Consider the following 19,643-nt stretch of genomic DNA (forward strand, 5'->3'; position numbering starts at 1 on the left):
GCATACCTGTCAACTCTCATGCCTGGAGAAAAAAACTCCTGATTTTGGAGGTCATTCCACGTCTACCTACTGATGTCATATCTCCCTATTTTCGCAGAGAATTCCCAATTATTACATTGTCTTTTTTTTCTTCTGGATACCAGTAAATATGTTATTTAGTAAATAATGTTAAATTTCTTATGAACTTACAATAAGAAAATAAGGTACAATATAAAATGTGGGAAAAACAGTTGCCACATGTATGGTAGCTTGGACTGCATATTTAGGCAGTGTTAGATACAACAAAATAGGGCATCATTTATTTGCCAATCAATTGCTGGTGCTTACATAACACACTGCAGAACATGGTTTCTTTGAAGCATGTCAGAGGGCCAGTCCATTTCACAAGAAAATTACAGTGCTAAGAATTAACTGCTAATTAGTCACACTGGCTTTCTTGCTTGTTTACTTAAGACTAACCTTAAGGTATAATGGCACCAATTGCGCAAGTCCAGGTGGGCGGAGCTTAAGGTGTATGGAACATTGTATTCAGAATTAAAGAACAAATCTAGCTGTGATTGGTGCATTATGTAAGACTTGTACTTTCTGTTTGGCTTAAAAAAAAGTTGAGCCTCTTGGCAACATGTGAGTTTGTGTTAATTTCTATCTAGATCATATTTTGTATTTTTTATGATTTTTTTAAAATATGGTACACATGACTGAAAATGTGCTTGTTGTGACTAGATAACTCTTACCCCTGTCTAGTTCCAGTAGAGTTATCTCTCTTAAATGCAATGGAGTACCTGGTTATGTCATTGTCAAATTGACAATCTAGCATTGTTCTATATGACAGCGTGTGACATGCATGCCCAAGTAAGACAGAAAGTATATTTATTTCACAAAACATTAGCATTGAGGTATATGGAAAAACAATTGGTACCGTGATACCTTAAACTACTGTACAGTTTGGCCATAGCTACAAGAATATGAAAAGAGGGCACCTCCTGGGAGAAAACAAGGCACAGGCACAGGGAGAAACAGTACAACCTTTGAGAATTTCTTGCACGTCAGAACTGAAAGATTAGTCAATATTTAGTGAAAAGGCTTGAAAAATGCAGTGAAAACCTCCTGATTTTAGGTCCCAATCTCCCTATTTTTTAATCAATCTCCCTACATGGCTTTTGAAAAGTTGACAGGTATGGCATGGTCAAAAACTGGCCTTTTTTGCACAGAAAGCCAGTTTCCAATCAATTGTTTCCTTATTCCTTGCGAAATTCATCCTCAATGTGCAATGTAGGTATGTGTGTGGAAACCACTTTTTTTCTTTCATTCACAATGACCTTTACCTCTGACCTTCTGATCCAACAACTCTTGTGCTTCTTGCTTATCCCATGTGAAAACTGAAAAGTTTGGTCACTGTTGATAAAACTCTAATTATTGTACAGAAACAAAATAAGGAATGGAAAGATGGGCAAAATGGATTAACAACATCATGACATAATAGTCAAACTTGTTATGAGAGACCTCCCCTTCTGCCAACAAAAAATGGTCTCTCAAGACAGGTGGTCTCTCATAGCAGGTTTGTACAAAATGCCCAATTTCCAATGTCCAGTTTCAGAACAATTTAAAGAAAAATAACCACAATCACTGTACATATATTCCATTCTTTATTAATAGTCCTTGCTAAAATATTATGTATTCATCTAAAAACAAAATGATATAGCAATAAAGATATACTTCAATCATTAAACATGAAATCACATTTACATTTGGAGATCACATATATTAGCATATGAAATCATTTGTGATTTACTCATTTTCCTTTTTAACAACCTAAGTTTGTTTTACCAATGTTTAAATCACTTTTTTTGCGAGTGGTCTGCACTTTTTCACTTTTTCAGGTACAATAATTATTTTCTCAAGCCTTAAAATTTGTCTTTTTTTAGTTGGAGGTTCGTCCATTGTTATTAAGGTTCCAGGTGCTACAATTATTAGTGCTCAATTATTTAATATCAAACATTAAGACAGTTTTGACTGGGCTGTGGGAAAATATGAAAAGTCTATACATGTGCATTGCATATCTAACAGTTAATGAAATAAAAAGAAACAAATATCACATCCAGAAACAGAACCATTTACTCAGAGGCAAAAGTAAACAGCTTTATTTAAAGAAGACAAACAGGGATTAACTCTATAAACAAATTGTGTAACTCAGTTGCACCAACTTGAATAGATGACAGCTTTGATTGGGATCTAATTACATAACATCGGGGGTGGGGGGGAGAACAAACAAACATCACAAGTCTTGAACACTATCAATAGAATCCTGCAAATGATTCTCTCTTGGTGATTTAATAGAGAATGACCTTATTCACCCCTAGGCAATAGGATTAACTCTAAAGACAAACAATATATGTGACCACTATGTCAATTTCAGCACTACAATGGCAATTTGTGACATGTACATTAGCCTGGTTTATGGACTGTAACAACTATCACTGGTAGCCACAATCCTTTTTTAAAATGTTTTTACATTATTTATTATTATTACTATTATTACAGTGTATTATTATTATTATGTTTGTTTTTTTATCAAAACGATCATCACTAATCAAGTAGTTGTTGTAACAATTGATTTCATATTGGTCAGTGGTGTCTATGTTCTCACAACATGGTCGTTAATAGGGATGCTGGATCCTACTCTGACTTATGACCTACAATAAGGCCAGGAAGCAGGCTATGTGCAGGAATAATTAGTCTGGTTCCCTGCTTCATATGCTCCCTGTGTTGTGATCCCCTAAACAAATAACAGGGAACAAAACAGAGAGCATACAAAGTAGGGAACCACACTAGAGAATAATATACATGTACTATAGTCTGGTTACTACAGAAACTATAAAATGCAATAAGCATATCAACACAATTTCAGATATTGGCAGCCAGCCTATTTTAAAAAAAAAAACGGTATGGGCATTCATTGTTATAGGGATTAAATAAAGGTCGGTGAATTATATCCTCATTTTTGCAATGTGGTCATTCACTGCATATTCTGCCAAGACATCACAGTCACTAGTCATGTTCAGCACATGTTCGCTCATGACAGAGTGTTTATATGATAAAATTGATCTGCGCATTATGATCGTGGTTTGAAATGACAGGTGGTCGCTCATAGCAGAGGTCACTCATAACAGTTTTTACTGAATGTTCTACTTTAAGATGGCCACAAAAAAACTGGTGTAATGGTCTGAATATATATTCAGATGCTCTGCGTATAAATACAAATATTCTAGCAATTTAAAAACTTTCCCCATATTCTTACTAACATTCTCCTTAGGACCTGTATGAACTACTGTATGGATGGAGAGAAGCATATCAAGATCCACCAGGGCCAGCTTGGAATGGGGTCTGCCTCCCTCCCCAGGGATAAAAACAAAAAACATACAAACACACAAACATACAGACACTTGAAATTTTATTGTCATCTATTTCTTGTGTATATTTATTGGGTATTATGCACACTTAGAGTAAATAGTCACTGATGTTTGCTTTGGTGCCTTTTTGAGGAAAGTTGGATCCTTTTTTCAAATTTCGGAAACACCCCCACCCTACTCCACACAGTGGAGACATAACAAAGTTACAATCATTTAATTACACTTCTGACACTAAGAACTGGTTTTAATTGCACATTTATGTGCTCAGATTTATCCTTGATTTTTGGGGACAAGCATTCTATAATTGTATTAGAGAGAAGTTGATAAAGCTATCTTTTATTACTTGTATTGTGACAAAACATTGCTGCTTTGAGTAGAAGTGTCTAAAACTTGCATAACACACAACTATTTGTGGGATGTTAGAAATATAAGTAGCAGAACTGGCTGATGAAACAAATGTATTTACAAAAAAAGTGTATGTGAATTTGCAAACGAAATAAATGTGAAAGCAGTTGGGCCCAATTTATCCTGGTCCATTTACACAGCGTTAATTTGTTACTTCAGGACACAGACAATTCAATTCCACAGGCTGTAAATGTTCATGTTTTGCAAAATTACTACAATTCCGAGGTGAGACCAAAAAATTCTAGCACCCTCTGTATCTCTATTCTAATTTACTTCTGAGAATACCTATGCAGTACTGGTTACAAGATGTAAATGTTTGTAGAGTGAAAACCTACTATAGGGTGTAAATGTACTCACTGGATTATTAAAAACAAAATTACAATTTAAATTCAAGTAATTATCTTTTGTCCTCCGGCACCATTCATTTACTCAAATACAGTACATGTATTTAAGATTCTGACACACACAGACTAGTTCCATAGCTTGTTATATATACATGTATATACAGTTCTATGCAATCATATAGTGGGTATTTTTTTTCTTGACTTTTTGTGAAACAGCAATAAATATAAATGGGTTGATATTCTGACATCATCACATCTTTAATGGGTTAAGGGATTACTGGATAATGTTGCTTGTGGATGTTTATGTGTTTTTTTTTTTACAGAAAGAATAGGTGCATAAACATTAGCAGCAGTTACACAGTGTTTTTTATGTTACACATACAGCCATACAGACATGAATACACTGACTGCGGAAAGTGACAAGTTACACATACAGCCGTACAGGCATGAATACACTGACTGTGGACAGTGACAAGTTACACATACAGCCATACAGGCATGAATACACTGACTGTGGACAGTGACAAGTTACACATACAGCCATACAGGCATGAATATACTGACTGTGGACAGTGACAAGTTACACATACAGCCATACAGGCATGAATACACTGACTGTGGACAGTGACAAGTGACACATACAGCCATACAGACATGAATACACTGACTGTGGACAGTGACAAGTGACACATACAGCCATACAGACATGAATACACTGACTGTGAACAGTGACAAGTGACACATACAGCCATACAGACATGAATACACTGACTGTGAACAGTGACAAGTTACACATACAGCCATACAGACATGAATACACTGACTGTGGACAGTGACAAATCACACATACAGCCATACAGACATGAATACACTGACTGTGGACAGTGACAAGTGACACATACAGCCATACAGACATGAATACACTGACTGTGGACAGTGACAAGTGACACATACAGCCATACAGACATGAATACACTAACTGTGGACAGTGACAAGTTACACATACAGCCATACAGGCATGAATACACTGACTGTGGACAGTGACAAGTGACACATACAGTCATACAGGCATGAATACACTGACTGTGGACAGTGACAAATCACACATACAGCCATACAGGCATTAATACACTGACTGTGGACAGTGACAAGTGACACATACAGCCATACAGCCATGAATACACTGACTGTGGACAGTGACAAGTTACACATACAGCCATACAGGCATGAATACACTGACTGTGGACAGTGACAAGTTACACATGCAGCCATACACGCATTAATACACTGACTGTGGACAGTGACACATCACACATACAGCCATACAGGCATGAATACACTGACTGTGGACAGTGACAAGTTACACATACAGCCATACGGGCATGAATACACTGACTGTGGACAGTGACAAGTTACACATACAGCCATACAGACATGAATACACTGACTGTGGACAGTGACAAGTTACACATACAGCCATACAGGCATGAATACACTGACTGTGGACAGTGACAAATCATACATACAGCCATACAGGCATGAATACACTGTTGACAGTGACATGTTACATGAACAGTGATACAGGCATGAATACACTGACTGTGGGCAGTGATATGTTGATGCAAAGGACAAAGTCTGACATACAAATGGACTGAAATATTTTTATGAACTTAAAAGCATCCAGATCAATTACTATAGAACAGGAAGGTAGATAAAGCAAATATATATAAAGTTTTATGAAAATGAAAATGTGTCCATATTGCACAGATGCAACTTCCCATATCATGTCAATGAAGTACAAAGCTCCATTGACCACAACGCCGTTTAATGTCTTCAGACAACTGCTAATATCTAACATGGCTTAGCCCCATAGCAAATTTGATTAAAATCAATCAAATGATTTAAAAGTTCTGATGTGAAAACCAAATTCATGTTAGACATGATGTGACTTATTGCAACTAGGATACAAGAGATCATCGCAGGTTAATACTATACGCCTGGTCTGTGGATATTTAAAAACAACCTAATAAATAAATTTCACATCATGCTTACAATGAAAGACAAATAACAGAGCAAGATTTACAAAAATATGGACAGACCTTGGGACAAGTGCAATGACATTTACCAAGTAGAGGCAGGCATTTATTTATAAAGCCCTTTATCAATTCATACACATTTTAAGTATCATTACTTGATAAGTACTACCATTGGAATTTCACATTTGCTTCTATCTTTCTTTCTTTTGAAGCCTTTCTAACTCACATTTTGCAGGAACATTATTCACAAGGGGTTCTCTTATCTGATGTAAAAACTAGTAAATTTGTTTTAAATGATCCTCAATGCCTTATGTTCTCCTTCTCCTCTCAACCTGGCTCGCATAATCTGCCCATTTAGACTGGTATCATGTCAAAGTTATAAATGTGTTTTTTCTTCTCCATTGATCATATTTGGAGGGACTAAAACATTATCCTCATGTAGATAGCTTTGTATAACTTATTTCTTTGCACCCCATGAATGCCCCGCAACCCTTTCCATAACCCTTTTGGAAAGAGTTTCTTTGAATCCTATTCAGGCCTGCCTGAAATTTTAATTCAGATATTTGTGTGGGTGAAACTTCAGTAGGTGCATGTAATTACAAGACAATGAATAAATCACTGAAACATTCATCAGTTTTTACAGGAAATGGGTTTTACATCTTTGATTACAAATGAGTGAGTAGATTTCAAAATGAAGAAAAAGGATATATAAACTGTTATCTACCAACAAGCTATCAGATAACTAACTCATTATGACGATATTTGATCATTTTGAAGCAATCCAGATGAAAAAAGCAATATTTTATTTTTCTACCATAATAATAGTTTTAAACTATTCAAAAAATACATTCATTTCCCTGAAGGCTCTTTTAATAGATAGGAAAAGTCAGAGATTCTAACAAGTGTGACTCAAGTACCAAATACACTTCAGAATAAAGGACTTGAGTGCATTCTTACAGAACTGCTGCATGCACTGTAAGTGCAGTACACACTTTTCTTAAGCTGGTATAATATAATACAGTAGTACATTTCCTGTACTCGTGCTTCTATACAGTTTGACAGCATGTACAGCTATTATACAGAATGTACATTTTTCAATCATTCCATGCTGACTCTGACAATTTCACAAGAATGTACAGCCGTTTAGCTGAATGCACATTCTGCAATCTTGTTTTAATTTAAATTGAAAATTCATCTGAGATGGCTGTCACAGACGTATGGACTCAATTCTGTCAGCTTTAAAAAATATACTGAAAGCACACACTCGCCTTCTGCAAATTAACACAAGATGACTTAAACTGGCATGGTTTGAAATATGTCCCACAATTCCATGCCAATTATTATCCCATTGGTATGTGCAGTCACTGATTACATATATCAATGTAAAGGACATGTTCCATACTTGTTCCTCACGTATGACTTTGATACTTTACTGAACATTTAATAACCACTTCTATGTGAAATTTCTCTCTTGCTTCCTATCTTGTTTACTTGGATTCTTAGTTCAAGTCCAGGATATGGCAATAACCAACAGTCAGAAGTGTAGTTTATTCACTGCATGACACACCTGAAACATTGTATCAAAACTCTATTCCACAACTATAAAAAAAAATCAATAAACTTCCCACAAAAATGACTATTAAATGATCTGTAAAGTACTAAATTGTAATGGCAAATAGTTTCCATGGTTTCAGTGAATGTATGTGGCAAAAAAATAAAACAAACATTAGCACAGAATTTGCAAATTAACATAGTCCAATCTGCATGCATTACAGTCACCTTCTCTTAATCTGCATAAGTGGAGTAGGTATTGTCAATAATTTCCTATTTCACTGTTAGAAATGAGTGAATGTGGCTGCAGAAGTTGCTTTGCATCCGCAGTAAGTGCAATGTAATATATCTGCATCATGGGGGGGATGATGTGAGAGATCTTTCAAGTCCTTAAGGTTTTTGATTATCATTATCTAGGAGATGATTGACCATAGGGTTATTGCCTGGATCGAGTAATTAATAACATAAAATATGAAATTAAGGGTTCAAATAACAGAGAATTGACCAGATATATAGAATGGAATAACAAAAGTGCCCATATGTAAAATACAACAATTTAATCATTACATAACCAAAATGAAATCGAACATGACGTGTGAATGATTTACTTTCTCTCAGAAGCAGATTTACAAACTGATGCAGATTTCAATTAGCCATTCTGTTACTGAAAGAACCAATTTCATCAAATGATCAAACAACAGACTGAACTCAGATTTCTTGCTGCGACACCATCACCTGATATGTCCAGTCTTGCCCAAAATCACTGCTGATGATCAGTTGGTGTTTCCATCACCTTCTTTCTCTCTCTCTCTTCCTTTAGCCTGGTTGGTCATCAACCTCTTGGTGGCAGATTGTTCTCTTTTCTTCACTGTGTAGAGCCATTACCATTTCCTTGAAAAAAAATATAGCACCCACCTAAATACAGGTCAGTATTTGTCCTTCTTATGGGATCAGCAAATATTCTCCCTCTCAGGCATCATATATCATCTATCAAACTCAAAAGAAATAGCCATGGTCATTCGCACTAATACACAAACTGTTATCATAAATCAATGTCTTGTTATTATTATAATAATAATAATGATAATAATAATAATAATGATAATGATAATAAAGACTTTATTTAGAGAAGGTAACTCAGTTAGTTACAGAACTAATCTACCTTGAGGCTTTCTATCTTTTATGTACAATATATACAGTATATACAACATGATGCGAAGAGTTTGGCTTGACACTAAATAATTAAGTGATTTTAAAATTCAAAGTATCAAGCCTGGAACAGATGCACAGGTATCAGTGAAAACATAAACATATACAAAACATAAAATATCATCATGCATTGAAAATTTCAGCTATGAAAATGAATCAGATGTAAAATTCCAGAAAAGCAGGCGGTATTTTTCGTACTAGAACTGTTCAATTTTCTAAAGATTTCATCCATTTAAATCATCGATTGTGAAAAGATGAAATGCTAGGAGCCGGCCTTATGTCACTGGGAATGTTGTTCCATACCAGTGGACCAGTATATTGAAAACTTTTTTTTAAACAATTTGTTCTTTGGCCTTGGTATAATGTAATTGTTTCTTTTTATGGACCTTAAATTTGGAGTACCATCAGCATCTCTTTGGTGAAAGATATTGCTTAGATAGACAGGAATGGCTTTTCTGGATGCTTTATACATCAATTTGGCCTTTCTAAGAAATATTCTTTCATGTATTGTTAAAACCTTTATATTATTCACTACATCCTGAAAAGTGTCTATACTTTGATCTAGAATTAAATGGCAAACCCTCTTTTGGAGTCTCAACAGTGTTGTAATGTTTGAATTAGAGTTATTACCCCAAATTACATTACAGTAGTCCAGATATGGCTGAATATAACTTTTATAAAAGATGACCTTATACTGAAGAGAAATGTTTGTTTTGATTTTCCTCAGTAGCCAAAGATAAGAGTTAACCTTTTTTGAAATGTTTAATGTGAATAGACCAAGTAAGATTGTTATCTATGAATACACCAAGCAGCTACTGTACTCATAACTGATTATAACATAATTCGCCTTATTCATACTGTTATAATCCTATTGTAGCTATACATTTACTGGCTAACCTGTCAGTTGACACACATCCTATACCATGGATTCAGCTGGGAAAAATTCACGACTTAATTAATTACACACATCCTAATGGACTTCACTCCTTGTCCTAACTACATTACTTTGTTGATCAGCAATTCACTGACATACATTTTCAGACATAGAAAAGTCAATCCTCAGTATAAATGATACAAATCATTTAAGACAGGTAATTTACCTATTCACCCAATTTACATCAGAAAAAATGCATGAAATCGTACTACAAACAACTAAATCTGAACTCATTCATATAACAAAATATTGTATGTCAGTCTTACAACACATGAAACATATAACATGCAGAATTATTTTTTAACTCAAGGAAAATTTGGCATATGAATTTAAAATGACTAAATTGAACAATTAATTACAAAGCTGCATCAATGAACACATCATATGTAATCAAGATTAGCCTTGTGCTTTATTCAAACCCAAACTCACTTATCGTTGAAGAAATCCCCGTCTTTTCTCTGATACACATCTCACAAATTTCCAGATCCCCTTGTTGCATGGACTATTTATTTAATGAAATGAATACTTTCTACTGATCTCTGAGCAAGCTTACCCTTCTGGCAGAAAACCTTGGACTGATTAATTTTATAAGAGGAACTATTTGAAACCCATGAAATCTGTCTTGGACCCCCCCCCCCCATTTAACTTAGCCAACAGGACTACCACTTTTTCCACCAAAAATATTTACTGCTCCCATCCAAGTAAGAAAAGTCTCCCCAATCCACCTTTATTAATAACTATTTAAGAAAAGATATTTGTAAGGCACCTTCTTCCAAAGATTTTGCCCTGGTACACATCAACTCTGGACATTTCAGCACTATGACCTCATGTTAATATTTCACTCTGGTCTGTTGCTAACTGTTAACCAACTGGGTGCTAATTAAAATTCAATTCATACCCCAAGCAGAGCAGATTCTATCCCTCCCTGTCAAGGATTTATTGAAAGACTAGCCAATAAATCAATGTTAATGGGTACATGTCATGCTGACCACAAAAGAATGTACCTTGAAATTATCTACAGAACTATTCTACAACATTTTGAACCATTACAATCTGGTTGTCAGTCATCTTGGCTCCCCCACACATACTGTTCAAGATAAGATAATCCTTGCATGAGAAAATTTAACTATTTCTTCTATTCTGAAGATAATACCATAATGCCTTGCAAATTTAAGTGATGGCATGAAAGATTTATAAAGCATTCATGCAGTGCATACAACAAGCATATTGACCAAAATGATTCCTACATCTGATTAAATGGAGCAACTTGAAATGGCCTAAAGGCTGAATTAAAATCACTGACAACCAAGAGGAAGACTGTTTCAATTTTGTTTTTGTTTAATCTTGTCAAGAATGAGAATGGCAATATGGACAGACAACAAGTCTATTTCTATAATTTGCATACTGAAAATAAAAACCAATCTGTCAACACATACAGTGGCTCCACCCTACCAGTGACACACTTTGTAAACATGAAAAGACCATCAAGTAGATATGTGTATTGAAAATGTGTCATATTATAGGCTACATATTATGAATGGTATTGATATGCATCGCAAGTGTATTGTTCTGCCTCAAGCAGCCATTCATCAATGCCCACTGGAACTGCAGTATTTCTTTCCACCAATACTTATACTGGTCGAAGTCAGTAACTTGATTCACTGTGATTCAATACACAGGAAATGAGGTCATGTATTTAGCTCCTAAAATAATGCACAACACAACATATGCAAGAAATAAAAAAGAAAAAACTAAGCATTCCAAATTCTTTTCTTCTTCTTCTCCTATGAACAGAGAATTTTTTTATCATCTGGGCAATGAAAAGCAGTAATCATATAATAATGATAATAATAATAATAATAATAATAATAATAATAATAACAATAATAACAATGACTATAATTAATAATAATGATACTTTTTTTTATTGAGGGTGACTCATTAGTCAAAGACTATTTTCCCTTGAGGTGCTCGACGAGTATACCAATGCACATTATATGAAGATGGCAATAATTACTGTTTATTTTAACATGTTGTATTAAAATGCTTAATTCCATTATCTATTAGAAACACATATATCCTAAGATACAGAATCATAATAATGCATTAATAATAATGTTAAATGCGGTATGATGGCCTGCTCTCTCAGGGTTAGGTTGTTGTTGTTGTTGCTGTTGTCATTGATGTTTTCGTTTTGGGTTCAGTGACATTTTTGACACATGATAGGCTATTCATGGCAGCCAGTACAACTGGCTGAGAAGAATCCAGAAAATCCCAATAAGATCCACCAACCCACCAGAAACAAGCTTTCTCATTTACCAGTCTGGCATCTAGTCTCAGGCAAGGGTCCAGTAAAGTACAAATACAAGGCCCAAGTAGGCCTGAGCCCACTAACATGGCCAGCATCTAACAGTCAAATGCAAGCACAGCTGGCCAAGAAATCTGGGTCAGCAGGAAACTTCAACCTATGCTGCTGATTGCATATGTCAAGAAAATAAATGTTTTGAGGTTTCTCTGGGTTTGTTTACTCTTTATCCATAGTTGATGGCATTCAAAAGGTCATTACAACATGTCAAATTCTGTTAAGCAGCTTATTAAGCTGGAGTTATAATATGTTTTTCTACTTTTATTAATGATAGCATTTCAATCTAAAGGGCTTTCCAGGTAGAATACTTTATGTTAAGTTTCATAAAAGTAATTTAAGAGGATAATACTAATAAGGCACAAAGAAAAATAAGTGTGTTTCTTATTGCACTGGTTTGAAAATTACAGGTAGGTAGGTGGGCAGTTTTTAAAATCTTTTTTACATCATAAATATTATTGTGATTAGTATGTATAATGTACTAAGCACTTCAAGTACTGTGCTAAACCAGCTCAGTTAAATGCACACATCAATTTTGGGAAGTTTGGCTGGTTTTATTAAATTTTTTTCTTCTGAACTTTTTTTTTACCCTGGGGGAAAGAAGTGCTAAGGTTGGCGATGAAAATCAGAGATAGTCGGTCATCTAGAAACATGCATATTTATTTTGTGCATAATGATGATAATAATAATAATAATAATAATAATAATAATAATAATAATAATAATAATAACAATAATAATAATAATAACAACAACAACAACAACAACAACAATAATAATAATAATAATAATATTTTTAATTTTAAGAGGGTTACTCAATTAGTAAATAAAGAACTACCTACCTTAACACTGTCTTTTATATACAATATATTTTTTAATAAGTGCATGTATTTAAATGCCATGTTCACACCTCAACACTGCATGGAAAAACCAAGAAAACATTCACTATACAAACTTTCTTTTGTATCTCCACAAATGAACTGATAATACAACAAACTTATAAGATAAGCATGTGATAAGTTTCTATTATTTTAGCTGAAGCGGTAGACACTGAATACTCATTTAAGAAATCAACTTTGTTACTTTGCATTTAAAGTTTTACCACACTAACTTTGTCGACTACATTGTACTTTGTCAACTGCATTGTATAATCATCCTTTCCTTAGATACTTGCATTGTTGTAATAAATGTTATATCAAATGCTCAAGTAACTCACAAAAACATTACCGTGTTTAAATATCTGGTTAACCTCAAATGAGCTGAACTATGCAATTCTCCACTCTGTATCGTGCTCTCATTTTAACTTTAATGTTCGCACTGTATCTAACAGCATTTATTATAACAATTCCAGTTATTTTTCTTTTCAAATAGGAAATTTATATATTAAACTAGATTATCTGGTCATCCTAGGTCAGGAATAAAAACAATTAAAATCAAAAAAATAAATTTGTGATAGTGATTTTAAAAATAACCTCCAAAATTTACTAAAAAATTTGGATGCCACAGCGAGTTTTAAAATCACAAACTCTTGTTTGGCAGTCATGCCGCACATACAAATGTGGGTGTTTAAAAAAATAAGGCAACATTTGTTTTATACCATAAATTTTACCACTTTTGTCACTAATTCAACTTGGAAATAAATAAATCTTCACTGTGATGTGCCAAAAACCTAAAAAATACATTAACTTGCAGTCAATAAATTCTTATATTGGCAACTTGGCAAATATCACTACCATAAATATTGATTGCCAAGCATGTTTTTCTAATGCAAACCTTATTGCCATATTATTGTTTTGATCTCCATACCCAACCTTGGCCACTGCATGAACATAACAGAGATGTGGATGGATGTGCACTAAAGAAAAGTAAAATAGGCATATGTTTTTTTTCCGATGAAAAAGTGCACCTAGTGGGTGTACAGGGTCATTACATGGGGGACTTTAGATTGAGACTTGCGGGAAACTCACAATCCTGCACTCCAGGTGGACACTAGGATTTATCAGTCAGAGCATGTTAAATTTCCTCAGGATTATTATTATCCCATTGCAAAACACCTAAATACTGAAACATATTTTAAATAGTTCTTTATTTGGTTCTGGCAGTATGTGGTTATTTGAAAAAGTGGATCTCAGATTAGGAGTTTTTTGGCGAGCTAGCCCAGGGCAACTAAAACCAAGGCTGCCCTTGCAAGAGGTACAAAGAGACTTTCAAGACACACATCAAATGCACAGACCTTCAACCCCATCAGCTTGCTACCTAAGACAGAAGTCACTGGTGAGCCCTGATCAGAAAAGCCTGTTCCACCTTTGAGGTTGACCGCTGCTAGCGACTTGCTGGAGCTCGTGAGAGACATCACAGAGCTGTGTCCCAGCCATCCCCAGCCACATGTGACCCATGCACCACCTGCAACCACCTGTGTGCATCAGAATTTCAACACCAGAACCACATGTGCATCCACCGTTGATGAAATCACACAACTTGTCTTCCTTAGCTCAAGAGATACCAAGATGTATTCTTCACAAAGTAACAACTAAACATAGCCACAATTAAACACCATTCACTGTTCCAGAATTTGACACTATATCTTTGCTTCCACTCATATTTTATATCTAGTCTCCACTGGCGAAAATGCTCAATGAGCCCCTTATGTAGATTTGCACTCCCACACTTCTGTCTCTATCTTGGCTGCTTTATATTCCCAAAACACATCAATGTATTATGGCATCTTCCTTTACACACACCATGGGTATCTTCTACGAACACATTTTTCCTTTAAAATTGCAACATTAGTATATCTCATTGAGTACAACCCATGTTTACTCTTAGCAACATGTTTTGCCCAAACTTGTAATTTGATGGGCTTGTGTTACAATGGATATAAAAATAAAATGCACAGAACTGGGTCATTTGATTCATTACTTCATAATTTCTAACCCAGTGTTAGGTATATTAATTTGTATTGTTTGTTTGCTTTTCTTCACAACTGTATGTTATATGTATCTATACTGTGTAATTTACAAATGACCTTGGTTAGAAACTGTGTTTAGGGCCTACCTGTCTAGTGACATTTATTTTGTAAACATCATAACATGTGACTAATCAAGATGCATGATATTAGCCCTATGAAATGATCCTGAATAATTCATGAACTGGCATAAATTGTTCTTGAATGTTTCATGAACCTGGTTCATGAACCATTAATGAAAGTTCATCGAATGGTTCATGAACTATTTGTGAATGTGCATGAACTTTTCATGAATGTGGACAACATGAAAATGGTCAGTTCATGAAATTATGAATTCATGAACTGTTCATGAACCAACACTTCACAAATTGTTCTTGAAAAGTTCATGAAATATTCATGAACTGAATTCATGAACAGTTCATAAAAGTTCAAAATTGGGTCATCATCATTCATGAACAAGTGCATAAACATATTCATGAACTATGATGAACAAAGTTTCTCATGCATAATTCATGACTTCATGAACAGTTCCTATATAAAAAAAATGATTTTTTGACAAACTCACAAATACTTATTTCATCCTGAATCATAAAATAACCTTAGATGTAGGAGTTTCAAAACAGTATAAAATGCAACATATTATCTTAAAAATGGTATTTAATTTCAGATACGTTTCTAATATGCAACAAAGAACAAGTAAACTGAAAAGTGATTCCGTTTTTTTACTCTTAGCAACACTTTTTGTATGTTTGTAATTTTTCTTTGAAAACTTTTTGAAGAGATATTGGGGCAGTTGCGTTCAATCAACTGTTGAAGCATATCTTCAAGAGGCTGTCTTTCCTCTGGGGTTTCTCCTGACTTGACCAATCTTTTTCCCAGAGACTGACCTGTCAAATAACTCTTTTGTGAAGATCTTCAGCACCTATAATTTAATCAAATCCCAGCCCATTGTCACTACTGAATGTCTCCATCTGCAACATAAGCTGTTTCATCCAATTACTTTTTGGATCTTTAACATTGCTGCATCAGTCACATTTTAATGTCTCTTCCACCTTGGCTATAGGATCCTCCAGTTTTCAAATTTTCCTCCTTAACCTACAAACTTCATACTCTAATAATTTTACTTTTCTGCTGTCTGATCTGAAAGAAAGATAAAGTTAGTTAATTACAGATAATCTCTGATCAACATTGTTTTTAGCTTTTAGCACATTGTTATTGTACCCCACTTTACTTGCTGGAATAATTATGATCCAACTCAAAAATCATTTAATCCCTTACACATAATACACAACTTACTGAGCATTTATATTATTAGAGAATTTTGTAACTATTTATATTTTAACTGAAGCTGACTAGCCATAAGTATAGTCACAGCAGTCAGATGTTTTAATCAGTAAAATATTACAATTTTTTTTACAACAACACCATTACACTAAATAACCTTATCTGTATATATATATATATATATATATATATATATATATATATATATATATATATATATATATATATATATATATATATATATATATATATATATATATATATATATATATATATATATATATATATATATATATAGTAAAGATAATGTTTATTTTGTGCTTTCAAAACTTGTGACCATTTTGCATTGATAAAACATCAGACTTGTGTGGTATAGGCCCTTAGTATGTCACTAATGCATCCACTCCAACTCCGCATGTTGCGTATTGCTGCTTCCAGTTATTATTTGCACCTGTATAATGTGTACAATTTGACACATTAACTATTTTTTTTTTGTTGTTTTAAACGACCAAATTACATCTGATCATATAAATAGTGATGTATGAAAAAGAAAACGATATCGATCATCTCAATTACTATCATAGATGCAGTACCGCGTCTGGTGTCAAGATCAAAAAGGGGAGGGGGTATGATAATTGTAAGGATGCAAATTTCTGTCGATCTATGAAAAACAATTAGATTTATGGGGACAGGTGCTTGTTAAATTGCTATACTGCAATGATTTCTAATGTCTGTGTCGGGAGAGGAAGTGATTCTTAATTCAGCGACCATTTACTTAACTGTTAGATGACTAGGAAAGGGAAAGGTTAACTTTGATTTTATATTGGAACTTTCAGAAGTTGAGTTTTTCCAGATCTGTTGTTTGGAATTCTCTAAGTCATGCTGACTACAATTTTGGTGCCTATTTATAAAAGATGGTAAATTTGGAAGAAATTCTCTTGTAAAACATTGGTCAAAGATACCAGATGTCTGGAAAGTCAATGGACACAATATTGGTGGTAGAAGCGAACAAAGCTTGAAAGCACAAGGGGAAATAGCTCAACAGACGTATCCATGGAAGTATCCATGGACATATCCACTGACATATCCACATACCTACTTATCCAAGTAACTACATATCTACGTACTTACATATCTACCTACCCACACAAAGTTTGAGGGCTGAAAGAGGTGAGACAGTAGGGAGGTTGGAAAAGGGGAAAAGCAAAAGGACCGAGAACAACCACCATAGTGAAGTTGGAGTGGACTGGAATAAGCAGGTTATAATGAAGTTGTACAAGGTAATGACTTTGATCGTTCACTCGATTATATGATGAACTAATTTTATCATTTAAAACAGATCGGCTATTTATATAAATATATTTATGTTTGAAATTTGGTGAAAGATTTATTAAAAATAGAAGTGCATCTTCCTAATGCAATGTATTATCACAGTTGTTTATGTAATTGATAATTTTTTTTTTCTTTCCATGTACGGGCACTTGTGTCATTCTGTTCTATATATCTGCACAGATCTCTTTTTATTCCATCTATAAGTTTCACACTTTATTTTAATATTTACTTGATCCAAGCAAAATACCAAGGGTGATAACCCTCTAATTATGATAACCAAGAAGGTACAACCTCACAACACCACTGCCAGTAGCAACCACCCCCCACTTTGTAGTATCACATCATTTAAAAAACATATTCGCCTTTATTAACATTTCACTAATATTGTTTCAAGTTTGTATGATGAATTTTCATGAACATTTTATGAATATAATGATATAGAAATTTCATGTACATTTTTAAGAAATATCTTGGTGGTGCATCAAAGGAACTTCAAAGATATTATAATCATTCAAAAAAGTTCATCAGTGTGTTCATGAACTTCAAGTACATGATGCACCAAAATTCTTGAAGAGTTCATGAACTTAGTTGAGGAACTTTCATGAATATTTGTTCATGAACTCAAATGATGAACTGATTATGAACACTTAAAGAACGTTCATGAACATTCATGAACAGTTCATGATTGTCATGAAGTCATGAATTTGTTTCTGTAGCAGTGGTATATCATTTCTGGTGGTACATACCAGTAAACCTCTCCATTGATAACTCGCGCAAGTTACCAAGGGAACTCCCTCCCCCCCAAGAACTGATTGCCATCCCTGCTCGACACAAAATACGCATGGGTAGGGTGTGGGGGTGGAACTGGACTATTTACTGACTGAATCCTCATTTTATAATCGCACTGAGAATAACTGACAGTAAAAATCTTTAATAATATTCCAACTGGTTTCTATAACCCTCACATGTACACAGCAACATTTGTGTATAATGTCACTGCTTTTTGTTGTTGCTCATTGTATGGTTTCCTGCTTGGTATTTGATAGTGGAGTGCGAATCAGCAAGTCTACAAAGCAGGCAACCTGACTAACTGTGGATACACAATCAAAAAAATTCCTTGTTTCAAAAACTTGCATATTTATTTTGTGAGACAATCATCTATGATGTAACTCAATTTTTGTATTGATCAGTTAGTAAAATATTGATGATGTTATTTCACTGCAAGTAATATTGAAACTTTTCATCATCCAAGTGCCAGCTCCAATATTAACTCTTGACCTGGGGCATGTGTAACACTTTCTGACCAGATACAAAATCATGAGGGGCCCCGAGTGGGTTTGAGTCTAGGATTCGGCCAATGTGGGTATGTGAGAAAGCTTGCCAGTAGCTTCTCATGGGTTGGTGGTTCTTCTCGTGGTTTTCCCTAGTTCTTCCTCCACCATTAATACTGGCCGCCATGCATAGACTATCATGTGCTGAAAAATAGTGTTAAACCCCACAACAAACAACATCACAAAATTCTGGCATTCTCTGGCCATTTAACTCAGGTGAGGTCTAACTCATAATAATGCATGATATCTTAATGAAGTAGCGAATTCTTCCACGTTAGAATTAAACATAGATTACTTAAAAGTGTCATTATATACATATATACAAAACTTCCCATTTTATTCTAGTGTAAACAAGTGTTAATTCACATAACTGTAATCACTTTTTGTGTTACATTTGCTATGGTGCATCTTAATGTATCTGCAATCACTTTTTGTGTTACATTTGCTATGGTACATCTTAATGTAACTGTAATCACTTTA

General features: G+C 34.3%; 1 long non-coding RNA gene across 3 annotated transcripts in view; it reads right to left on the bottom strand.

The window, feature by feature from the left end:
* LOC149794016 (uncharacterized) overlaps window positions 1-19,643 on the bottom strand; it is a 100,971-nt gene that overhangs the window by 42,240 nt on the left and 39,088 nt on the right. Inside the window, exons 2-3 of one of the 3 annotated variants that reach the window (XR_016422927.1) lie at window positions 8,482-16,356; window positions 1,628-7,762 (exon numbers count right to left, since the gene is read on the bottom strand). This is a non-coding gene — a long non-coding RNA (uncharacterized LOC149794016). Of the gene's footprint in view, window positions 1-1,627; window positions 16,357-19,643 lie in introns of those variants that run through there. The other 2 variants (XR_016422925.1, XR_016422926.1) reach the window with 2 other exon arrangements.

The sequence above is a fragment of the Sinohyriopsis cumingii genome, chromosome 8 (assembly GCF_028554795.1).
Source record: "Sinohyriopsis cumingii isolate HCF-2022 chromosome 8, ASM2855479v2, whole genome shotgun sequence".
In the NCBI taxonomy this organism is placed as follows: Eukaryota; Metazoa; Mollusca; class Bivalvia; order Unionida; family Unionidae; genus Sinohyriopsis; species Sinohyriopsis cumingii.